Raw genomic sequence first — 11,077 nt, 5'->3', positions numbered from 1 at the left:
GTCATAGTTGTATGTACGGCCATTTGCTACAAACTGCACCAGTGGCAGTTCACCATTTGCAATCTTATTCATCAGTGGTGATCGGTTGACAACATTGATGTCATTCAAAGATCCAGACATTCCAAAAAAGCATGCTAAATCCATGTCTCTTGATCGGCCACCGCTTCAAGGATTATAGTGGAACCCTTTTTTGGCCGTGGAATTGCCCATGCCGTGCCTTAAGACAATTCTTCCAACTCCAATGCATGCAATCTATTGAGCCAAGCATACCTGGGAAGCCGCGAGCTTTGTTCATCTCCAATAGCCTTGCGGTGTCTTCAACACTAGGAGATCTCAAATACTCCTGGCCAAACACTTGCACAATTCCGACCGCGAAGCGCTTGACACACATGATGGCTTGAGTCTCACCCATGGCCAGGTGATCATCAACTAGATCAGCGGGGATACCGTATGCTAACATACGCAAAGCGGTTGTCACCTTCTCAAAGGTGCTATGCCCGAGCTCTTCAGCGGCATTCCTCCTTTGCTGAAAAAATCGGTCATGGCTCGCTAGTTTCTCTGCAATGCGCCTGAACAACTCGGTGTTCATCCTAAACCGGCGCCGGAAGTACGACTCGGGGTACATGGGATTATCCGCAAAATAGTGCCTGATCAATCTGTTATGGGCATCAATCCTATCCCTCCAAATTTTCTGCCGACCCATAACCGAACCACAGTGCTTCGGTTTTTTATTGATGTGCATAGCTAGGATCATTGCAAGACCCTCCTCTTCCATATTAAATTCTTCTTCAGAAGAATCATATGACGAACTCATCTACAATGTTCAATTTAAACTAGGCTATAAAAACTATAGATAACATGCACCAAATTCATGTAAAAAATATGAAGTTGACGCAATACATACATTGCGGGCGTTTTGTCGAACACCTTGCGGGCGCCGAGCGGCAGTGGGCAGCCGGGCGCTGTTCGTCGTGCGCGAGGGGCGGCGGTGACTAGAGGAAGATGGAGGAAGCAGCAGCGGCGCGGGGATAGGTCGGGGAAGTGCCGGAATGGTCGCCGGAAGAAATGGGATGGCGTGGGCGGCGGCGGCGCGGGCGGCTGAATGGGGTAGGTGGAGTTGCGAGCGGGCGCTCGAGTGTCCAGCGCGCGGGAGCGGGCGCAACAAATAAACAACACGCAATAGCGTTTCGGCCCGTGCGCACGGTTTTTGCACCCCCGCTGGAGCGCCCGGAGCGGTAGCGCGTGCACAAAAAACACTAATTTTTCAGCACGGCGTTTATATAGCGCGTCTGTTGGAGATGTTCTAAACGCACTCTTGGCTTACGGTAAGTGTAATATGGACGGCGAGATGAAATTAAGTATCTCTAATCACGAGGCTGTAATTGATCGGGGTTGTTATGTGTAGATTAGACCTAGTGCATTTTGCGATGAATATGTTTGCTTGTTTAACAACATTCCCTCCATTCCAAAATATAGTGCGCCCGCACTTTCTGAGGTTCAACTTTGATCATAAATTTAACCAACAAGACCGACTGCGGCGGGAGAAAAAAACTATATAATTGAAAACTTCTTTTGAATACGAATTCACTGATATACTTTTTGCTTCCGCCGCAGTCGATATCGTTGGTTAGATTTATGATCAAAGTTGAAGCACAGAAATGAAAAAACACTATATTTTGAAACGAAGTTTGCTACAGCTACATGCAGTTTCTATGGAGATGAGTTGGAGACCTAGGATTCATCACGATTTGGGCCCCACGGCTAATTTTATGGTGAGAACCAATGAGATTAGGCCATGCAATCGTGTAACTTGCCTCCGTAGTGGGATTCTCGTAAGTCTAGCATTTTTGGAGAATGGAGGGAGTAGTAGAGATGAGCGTTGCACTGAAATCAATTTCACTATAAAACAAAGATTTTTACATATGTGCCCCTGGTTCCTTAGCTGTACTTATTCATCCCCACGCTCTTAAATTTTGCTCACTTCCCCCACTCCCTTGGCTAAAACTCCACATATGGGCAAACTGAACGTTGTTGGTCAATACCTTGACCGTTAACTCTGAATAGTGGGGCCGCGTAGGCGTGCATGTAACTAACTGCGGTCGTGGGGCAGCACGTGTGCATGGAACATGCCAGAAGCGTCCCATCGTATAAGAGGGGGAACCACCTAGTCCCTACCATTTTCCCCCAAATCCCCTCCCTGCCGCATCGTCTCCCCCTCCCCTACCGCGTCGTCTCGCTCTCCTCCACCGCACTGCCTCGCTCTCCCCCACCGCATCCTCTTCCTCACCTTCATCGCCCCCCTCATACCGATGGCGGACGCTCGTGGCGACGCTAGCGCAGCGGTCGGAGATTTACAGGGCGCGGTGACCGCGACAGATGCAGTGCAGGACGTTGGCGGTGTCCATGGTGGTGCGGGGTAACTCGCAACCACCGTCGCGGCTGTGGATGTGGAGAAGGAGGTGGCGGGCTCCGCCTCGGCGCTGCCGGAGCTGAAGGTGACGACGTCGAGCGGTGCAGTCCATCCAGATGTGCAGCCTGCGAGGAGAAGGTGGTACATGAGGTACTTCCATTTGCTTGTACCCTAGTTGCAATATTTAGATGGGTTGTAGAGTTAGTTTCATTGATTGGATTGTGATTGGTAGGGTAGTACAGATGGTTAGAGTAGTTTGAGGGATAGGGTTTTCTGTATGGGGGGTGGGGTTTTTTTGTATGGGAGTTTTTCGGATTATATTCGTTGCAAAAATGCTAGACAGATCTTAATGAAAGATAGAGATCTCTGTGCCTAAATGCTACACGTGATTATTAGATTTGTTTTTGAATGCTACACAGATTGGGGTTTTGAATGCTACAGACATGTATGCTTAGATTTGCTTTTGAATGCTACACAGATTGGCGTTTTGAATGTCATCTGCCCAAATGGAATGCATTAATTTTGATGTACCTACCAATTGATTAAGAACTTACTTGATTCATCAGTATATAAATTTGTCCATAATATATAGTTATGTTAGCTTTGTTGTTCAATGTGTGTGCATGGCAATGGAAAATGCAAACAGGATCATAGTATGGATAATATGATCAATGTGTCATGTGTGCATATCTAAATTATCAGTTGGCTTCTGTATTTACTAGTAATGGATGTAATTATATATTTAGGAGGATGATTCAGTGGGGAATAAGAGGAAGCTGGGCCTTACTGGGTTCGACCCGTATGATCTAGAGTATAGTGACGACAAAGAATATGAGGTAAGCCTACTTGAAATTTAGATTGTTCATTTAGTTCCTTTGACATGGTGCATATGAATCTATAATGTATTAATGTAATTCATTCATGTGTGCAATAAGATTCTGGAGAAGATGTGTACAACGGCAACGTCGCGTCCTTCACAGCGAAAGAGGTGGAGAAGATCAAGGCCAAGGGAGTTGCTTCCTTCTACAACCGCAAGATCAAGAAGTGGCACTGCCCCTACTGCACCACCAAGCCACAGCCAAAGGATGGCCGCTTCGATCACCTTGTGTCTCATGCAGAGGATGTAGTGATTCGCGCGGAGGACTACAAGATTAGGGGGCAGCATGCTGCCCTCGCAAAGGCCCTGACTCCGGTGTGATGTGATGATGTGATGATGTTTTATATTTTACTTTTGGTAAACTGAATGTGACTGTTTGGTAAACTTTGTGTCGTGGTATCTAAACTTTGTGTGTGATCTATAGTATTAATGTATTATGCTATCTATATTTAGCTGTCCTTAAATTTGCCTGTGGTGTATGGTATGTTATGTTTAGATGTTGTGAGCTATAAGTTTAGGTGCTGCAATGATCACTCATGCTGCTTTAGTGTTGTTTCACTGATCAGACATGGTGCAAAGAATAAGCAAAAAGAGCAAATAGCCCATCATTTGATCAAATATTCCAATAACAGAGCAAAAAACAACATTTGAATGAAGATAGTCCATCATTTGATCAAGTATTTCAATAACAGATCAAATATTCCAATAAAAGATCAAATTTGAATTTGAGGCAAAATTTGAATTTGGACCAACACTTGAAGTCCATTGCCATGTGGTGTGACGTTGCAAAGTTTGCTGAATTATTATAAACATTAGGTGACCAATCTAATCTCTTTTGCATGGTAAAACTTATAATCATGAGAAATATGCTCCAAATGAACTCCATTTGTAATCAAGTTTTTTTGGACCTACTCCAAATGAGCCAAATATTTTTCTATTAACACCTATTCAATCTATATAGTGTAGATTCGAAGTCTCACTATTTATTTTAAGATTCATATTTTTACATTTTGTTTTTGAAAAAAATATGCTTGAATAGGAAACCATTAAAAAACACGTTTAAAATATGAAAAATGGAAAACTAAGTTCAAATCCTTCTTATTCACTTTGAAATCAAGCTTGGGTGAATTTTTTAATTTTTTTAATTCTAACCTATAAGGTTGCTAGCCAATTTGGCTCCTCGGTGATCCCCCGATTTGCTGCCTTCCTGACCATTAGATCGTCCTCGTTTTGCGGCTGAGCCGTCAGATCTTCACATCCTGGTAAATCTTGTTTTCACCCTGCAGTTGTTTTTCCCGCACAATGACGGGTGGGCTCGTCTCGCCCTCGTATTGGCTGGGTCAGCCGCGCTCGTGTGCGAGAGGGATTCGCCAGACAGCCCCGCGCGCGCCGCACTGCGTCCCACGGCCCCACCACACAAACCCTAGCTTCCCACGCCCCGCAGCGCCGCACTCCCTCCTCCTCCGTCCTTCTTCGTCAGCCGCCGCCGCCGCTGTTCCGCCTCGCTCCTCTCTGTCCAACGACCACGCCACCACGAGGAAGCCGCTGCGCAAGTGGTCAAGGGACGGCCGCCATCATGAGCCAGGGGACGCCCGTTGGCGAGCCTCTGGGCAGGAAGCCAACGGGGAGGATGCAACAAGCCGCCAGGGTCTTCTCGCTAGAAGGTGGAGGAGTAGAGGATCCAAATCCGAGGCGTGCAACGCGGCGGTGAGCGTCTCCGGCAGCGGCGGTGACCTGCGGGCAAAGGGGGACGGCTGGGGTGCTCGATTCGATCCAGCGCCATGAGCCTGTACTTGCTGGAGAGAGAGAGCAGATGAGGGAAAGATAGAACGAGAGGAGGGAGAAATACAGAGGAAAGAGGAGAGGGAGCTGCAATGGTAGATGGGAGATGAACACGGTCTGGGGCCGGCCATTCGCATCTCTCCTCCTCTCCTGCTCTTGACCACCATCGTGCCCTTCCCCCCTTCGCTTCTAGGAGTAGCTATTTTCCTCGCTCGTCCTGCTGTTTGGCTTGAGTGTTTCTCCTTCCCAAATCTGGTAAATCGTTTTTTCTTTTGCTTCTCTGAACATTGAGTGTTTCTTGCTTGCATCTTCATCATTGCCTGCCGTGGTCGTGTACTGACGGATTCATTTCTATATTTCACAGGTTGTATGATCTGGCCCATTATTGCGTCTCCATTCTGTTCGTTGCTTCGTCTCCGTGTTGCTCGTCAAGGTTTGTTGCTCTCGCCTGTGTCTAACTTCCTGTCGTGCTTCCTGTATGTGCTAGCATGTTCGCGAGCCTACTAATCGTTCAAATATATTCTGGATACGACCGGTTGTCATGTGATGTTCGGTCTCATGTGCCTTATATTTTGTGCTTGCCTGTGGGCCGGATGTGAGCAAGTATTTCTTGTTGGTCTGTAGGATTACTTGAGAAAATGCAGCATGGCCATTCAATGTTTCCCGAATTAATTTCTTGGTAGGTTTCCAGGGAAATAGAAGTTAATTCACTAAGGCTATAATTCTCTTGTGATCATGGGTCAATGCCGAGGAAGACGGGGAAGTCAGAGATGGTCACTTCCTTGGGCACCGTCTGTTGTTCCTTCTTCCTGATCTGAAGCGCTAGGAAGAATACAATGCTAAATTGCTCTGAAATACATTGCTGAAGCTAGGTCAGCCAAGTGTTCTTCTGGGTCTACCTTTGTGTAATGTATAACTGAAGTATGATCATTTTCTTGCATACACTAAGCATACTAGGAAGAATACAATGCCAAAATATCTGTTAAAATTTTGTGTGTCAGACCTTAAGAGTAGATTGCCTTTTCTGCACTTTCATGTTGCTTCATGCATTAATTATTTATTAACATGTTTACGGTTCTCTGTTAATGTATGGTTGTTTACTTTTTCGTGCCGACTTGCTGATTTGTGCAATGAAATGTAGAAAAGGATCTCGTTTTGGACACCACAGCCTCGCTCATGGCATGCTTAAGGGTGACCTTTGGGATGTATACGGTGATTGTTCCATGGGAGTGTGTGCTGAGCTTTGTGCTGACAATCATGCCCCGACGAGGGAAGACCAGGTAGCTTGCCACAAACTGCAATAGCTACCTTATGATGTAATTATAGTTCTTATATTTGTCTGGCATGAAAAGGGCATGTATTGTCTTCTTTATTATGTAGAGAGATTCAGTGGTGGTGAATATTAATATCAAATAGAGAAGGGCACATACAATCGGTCTTTCCAGTGTGAACTGATCACTAGCATTATCACCATTTTCATGCAGGTTCATTGTTTTATATCTTGTTTCTCCATCTCATACATCATCATGTATGCTTTGAAACAATGGCACCATGTTGCTTTTCTTGTTGGTGCAGTGCCTCCTCTGCCATGATGATGGGCGCCATGTCCGACCTTACAAAACACCAAGTTCATGCCAAAAATGCTCTTTACGTCTAGATGACAAATCCATTATTCCCTACACTGTCATGTTGGATACTCTTTTCTTCAGGGAGAAGTTTAGGTTGGTATTTTGATGCACTGTCCACTGTAATTATCACCAGATTGATTTTCTACCTTTACTGCGGTAGGTGGTCTGGTAGGTTGCGTGGCAGTGGCTAGCGCGTGGACGAGGAGAGCAAGGGGACGATGGCTCATCCAAGAGCCAGTGACGAGGAGGAGTGACGAGGAGGAGCACACAGGGAAGTTGGCTCCATCCCTGCCTCCTCTATTGCCATTGAAGGCTTGAAGCACTGAAAAGGGGAGAGCAAGGGTACACAATCCCCCGTTCCAGTCCAACCAGGTAATCCATGTTGAACATTTGAATTTTCCTGCTAAATGCTTATTGTTCAAGGAGCAATGATAATATTCTGCAAGCTGCTTCTGAAGAATGATCATTAGCCTCATTTAGCTGGATGTTTTTTCTGGTGAACTAATGGTGGATAATTGAGCTCTCAGTAATGATTTGTACCGGATTATTTCAAGGGCAACCACTCAGCCAGGGTGACTTACTGGAATGATTATGTCGATGATAAGGAGCTAGGGTGATCTTGCATTGTACTCAAGAGTAGTAGTTCTAAACATGTTAGTAAAACAAAAGTAGGTATGTTTACCCTGGAATTTAACTCAACCTTATTCTTTATTATGTAGCCACCATGTGGACAAGCTGGCACCTCCTGGTTACATTTTGTTCACTTCATGTGGCATTATGTATGAAGCTCTTTGACATTGAGGATCTCTTTATTTGTTTTTTCCTAACCCTGTCGTGGGATTCTTAGTAGCCTTTCCTGTATATGAACAAATTGCAAGAGATACATGCAATTCACGGCCTGTGAAAGGTTGTTCGTATGACACATCCATCTCACAGATCCACCTCCTCTATATCTACAGGTATCTGTCGCTTATTTCTATGGGTTCTTTGTAGTTCAAATGTAGTATCCTATATCATTTCTGTTTTTATTATTATGCAAAACTGCTTATTCAGTTACATGCGCCCTTTGCTAGAGAGTGCAAAAACTGAAAAATGTTGTGGAGCAAATTAGATGGGTGAACTAATATATAATTATGTAGTTGTTGTTGGCCGACGATGGTCCAAATGGTTATTCCTTACTAATATTCACTTGATATTTAACTTAACATTATATTTTAAGGTACCACTTCCTACATAATGGAGTGTCTGATCTCGCTACATCCAAAAAAGGAGCTTGCATGATGCGGTGGTTTTCTAACTGCTTTCCCCTTTGTTTTGATTGTGATGTGAAATGTGTCTATTGAGCATGAACTATAGATGGAGATTTTAACAGTATGGGCCAATCGACGGACACAACATTCACATAACTATAGGAGGAACAAAATAATGCATCTCTGTAGAGTATGGTCATAATCCTGATGTTGAAAATCCAACTGAGACAGCTATACATGTTCTTCCTTTTCTTGGTAGTAATATACTCCCCCGTACCTAAATATAAGTCTTTCTAGAGATCTCACAACGGAATACATACGGAGCAAAATGATTGAATCCACACTCTAAAGTACGTCTATATACATTCGTATGTAGTCCGCATTGAAATCTCTAAAAAGACTTATATTTAGAAATGGAGGGAGTAGAAGATGGCACGGACAGAGATTTATCTGTACCATCCAGACTTAGGTATGTCCAATTTTCAGAGTAGTCTAGGAAGTACACTGCCTAGAACAACATTCAGTGTACTTGCGTAATACTCCCTTCGTTTCTAAATATAAGCCTTTTTAGATATTCCAACATGGACTACATACAAAGCAAAATGAGTGAATCTACATTCTAAAATATGTCTAAATACATCTGTAAGTAGTCCGTATTGAAATCTCTAAAGTGGCTTATATTTAGGAACAGAGGGAGTATAATCATAAATCACAATCACATACTGTGCTCATTGTCCAATGTGTTGTAGGACCCAGTTAGGATATCATGTTTGTGGGGCAATCTGTTGCGGTTGCAATGTTTAGTTCCTAAGTTAACTACGATTGTGTTCTGCTTATAAATTAATGAAGTTTACACATGTTCAGTTGGCATTCATGCTTTATTTCTTTTAGCAGTTTACTGATCATTTTCAGACAATAAATATAAAAACTCTGCAACTCATGTTTCCTTCTGAAACATTATTTTGGATAAAGCAACAAGAGTGTGTTACTGCCTGTATGTTTATTGGCTGTACTTTTGATCTGCTTTTGTTACAAGACATTTCATCAATTCTTGTGTAGACATGCTTTTATTGGTTTGCTTCTAAATGCATCTTTATCTGCACTTGTAGGCTCTGCGGGATTTGATGATGTATGCGAATGTCTGAATAAGTCCTGAATTTCTTCCAACAAATAGACACACTAATTAGATTCAGAAACCTAAAGAGATTGAGTTCTTGATGCCGCCATGGGTGTGCAAACGAGCTAGTTTACATTTGTCCCCATTACTGCCACGGCGAAATAACACGTCGCACTACGGCTATTTAAGCCACACATCATCTTCTTCCTCCTCTCACATCTCTCATCTATCTCCCATCCTCTGCCATTTGCCCTTCTTGTTCTTTGACCCCTTCTTCTTCTTCACACCCCTAAGCCATGCAGTACACTGGACCAACCTACCGCTTCCCACCCACCGCGTCGGAGAGGCGCTATACTGCCGGCGTGTATGTTGAGCGTACACTACGTGTGTGGGCGATATCAAGGTGGAGGACCGCAAGGGGCTTCGCCGAGTTCTTCCTCATGTCCGGCTACCGCCACCTCCCACGTGGATCTCCAAGGATGTTTCGCGTCGAGGAGGTCATCCAAAACGGGGTGGTGGTTGCTATCCGTGCCCACTTCACCAACCCCTTCGATGCCTTCTACCTTCTCGGGCGCGTGTTTTGGTGTGGCTGCAAGTTCATCGCTTTCACCACCCACAACATCCTCACGGAGTACAGCAACATCTTCCCCACCGCGTCGCACACGCACACTCTGCCGTACCACATCGACAACACGCCGAAGGAGCAGTGAAGGGCACCCGGAGGAGCGAGGTGGAGAAGCCGATGTCTAGGGTTTAGAACCCTCTATCTTTTTTTCTTTTTTTGAATCTATGTTATGTTATTAAGTTGTAATTGAACTATATGATCGTGCTCTGGGCTTGTTGGCCTATGTTATGTTATTAAGTTTTCTATCTATTTATTATTAAGTTCTTGCTAGTTTGCACTTTTTTTTGAATTATTGATTGTTTTTTGAGAGAGCTCGCTTTGTTCGTAAGCACCTAGTGCATGCATAGCTACAAAAGCCACCACCTCGTCGAGGAAGCCACAAAGAATTAAGATATGTAGCTACCTAGTACATGCAACCAAAAATAATAATAAAATATTGTTCAATTTATTTGTCATAAAAACAGGGTGCAGATGCGAATGGATTGAGGAGACAAGCATCGGCGCATGCAGGCAGCGACCGCCGTTGCTCCGTGGCGGCTGGCGTGCACGAAAGCGGCTCGGTCGGCACGCATCAGCGCATGCAGGCATGCTAGCTGCATGCATGCATAGCAGGCTAGCTGGATACGTCGTGCATGCATTGCAGGGTTCTATCATGGCGGCGCATGCAGGCGTTTCATGCAACGGCCCAACAGTCCAACGAAATCACGACCCAACGGTCGAACAGTGCCATCGTCCAAGGCCGCCCGACTTGTCTGGTCCAACGGGCGACACAGTCCAGTGCGGTCCCACTTGTCAGAGTTAACGGTCAAATCACTGACCCAACGACATCCATCGTTTGTGACCATTTCTGAGGGTTTCGAACAAGAGAGTGGGGAAAAGTGAGTAAATGTTAAGAGCGTGGGGATGGATGAGTATGGCTAAGGAACTAGGGGCACATATGTAAAAATCCCTAAAACAAACGCCCAGCTGCCACAAGCCGGCAACCCGTCGGTCACTCATAATTCATTTTCCCGCCTTAAAATGGAAACACGGATATCTTCGCTTCCCCTTGCCCCTCCCCCCGACAATGGAAGGGCGGATATACACGGCCCATTTAGTCCGCCCCGGCATACTCTCCCCCTTCCACTCACCTTCCCTTCCCTCCCGCTAAGACTGCCATGGCCGCACGGTGAAGTTGCTCGTCTTGTCTTGGTCATGTGCATTCTGGTTTCTCCGGCAGGAGGCCGTTATCTCCCTTCAGCACCACCGCTCGCAGTCGGTGGATCTGCCGTCTCGCCTCCAGCCGGCGCCTCTGATGTGCCCCTCGCCTCTGCCGCAACCGACAAAGGACAAGATCAAGCGATTTGCCAAAAACAAGGCCGAAGAGATGAATGGAAAAGCAGCTGTAG

General features: G+C 45.2%; 1 long non-coding RNA gene across 7 annotated transcripts; it reads left to right on the top strand.

The window, feature by feature from the left end:
- The first annotated feature begins 4,643 nt into the window (after nucleotides 1–4,643).
- On the top strand, nucleotides 4,644–9,942 carry LOC119309719. 7 transcript variants are annotated; one of them, XR_005150596.1, is made up of 6 exons: nucleotides 4,644–5,324; nucleotides 5,434–5,502; nucleotides 6,211–6,349; nucleotides 6,450–6,790; nucleotides 6,858–7,982; nucleotides 9,057–9,942. It is a non-coding gene; the product is annotated as an uncharacterized LOC119309719 (long non-coding RNA). The 7 variants fall into 7 exon arrangements; XR_005150598.1 differs by having other exon boundaries at nucleotides 4,645–5,324; nucleotides 6,858–7,656; XR_005150600.1 differs by having other exon boundaries at nucleotides 4,647–5,324; nucleotides 6,858–7,069.
- The last annotated feature ends 1,135 nt before the right edge of the window (nucleotides 9,943–11,077 follow it).

Source organism: Triticum dicoccoides, chromosome 5B, assembly GCF_002162155.2.
Source record: "Triticum dicoccoides isolate Atlit2015 ecotype Zavitan chromosome 5B, WEW_v2.0, whole genome shotgun sequence".
Taxonomy (NCBI): domain Eukaryota; kingdom Viridiplantae; phylum Streptophyta; class Magnoliopsida; order Poales; family Poaceae; genus Triticum; species Triticum dicoccoides.
This window is presented reverse-complemented; position numbering and strand designations above follow the sequence as displayed.